General features: G+C 50.0%; 1 protein-coding gene across 1 annotated transcript in view; it reads right to left on the bottom strand.

Moving 5' to 3' along the window:
• The window catches only part of LOC100746455, a gene marked incomplete at its 5' end in the record, with an annotated part of 240012 nt that overhangs the window by 196754 nt on the left and 42956 nt on the right, over positions 1-302 (bottom strand). The gene's annotated exons all lie outside the window — the stretch shown is intronic.

Here is a 302-nt window from a genome sequence, read left to right as displayed (position 1 = left end):
CCGCCTCTCATTACGCCCGAGCTTTTACGAGGTTCTCGAACAGCCGGTGAAAGACAGACAAAGACAGAGGAAACGGAGCGAGGCTCTGTGAGTGGTAGTTTCAGAGATTGGATAAGGAATCCATAAGTTCTGACGTAATCTCCACGCGTTTGAGAACAGAACTCGGTCTCGGAGGACCAGCCCCAGTGATCTCGCCGCGATGTCGTTCGACGACGTAAAAGTCGTGGACCAGAGAGAAAGAACGTTGTAACCGAGCCATTTATGTCAACCACGTACTAGAACTTTGTATATGAATTGGTGGG

Source organism: Bombus impatiens, unplaced genomic scaffold (assembly GCF_000188095.3).
Source record: "Bombus impatiens unplaced genomic scaffold, BIMP_2.2 scf_0318, whole genome shotgun sequence".
NCBI lineage: Eukaryota > Metazoa > Arthropoda > Insecta > Hymenoptera > Apidae > Bombus > Bombus impatiens.
The sequence above is the reverse complement of the archived record's forward strand: the minus strand, read 5'-3'. Positions and strand labels throughout refer to the sequence as shown.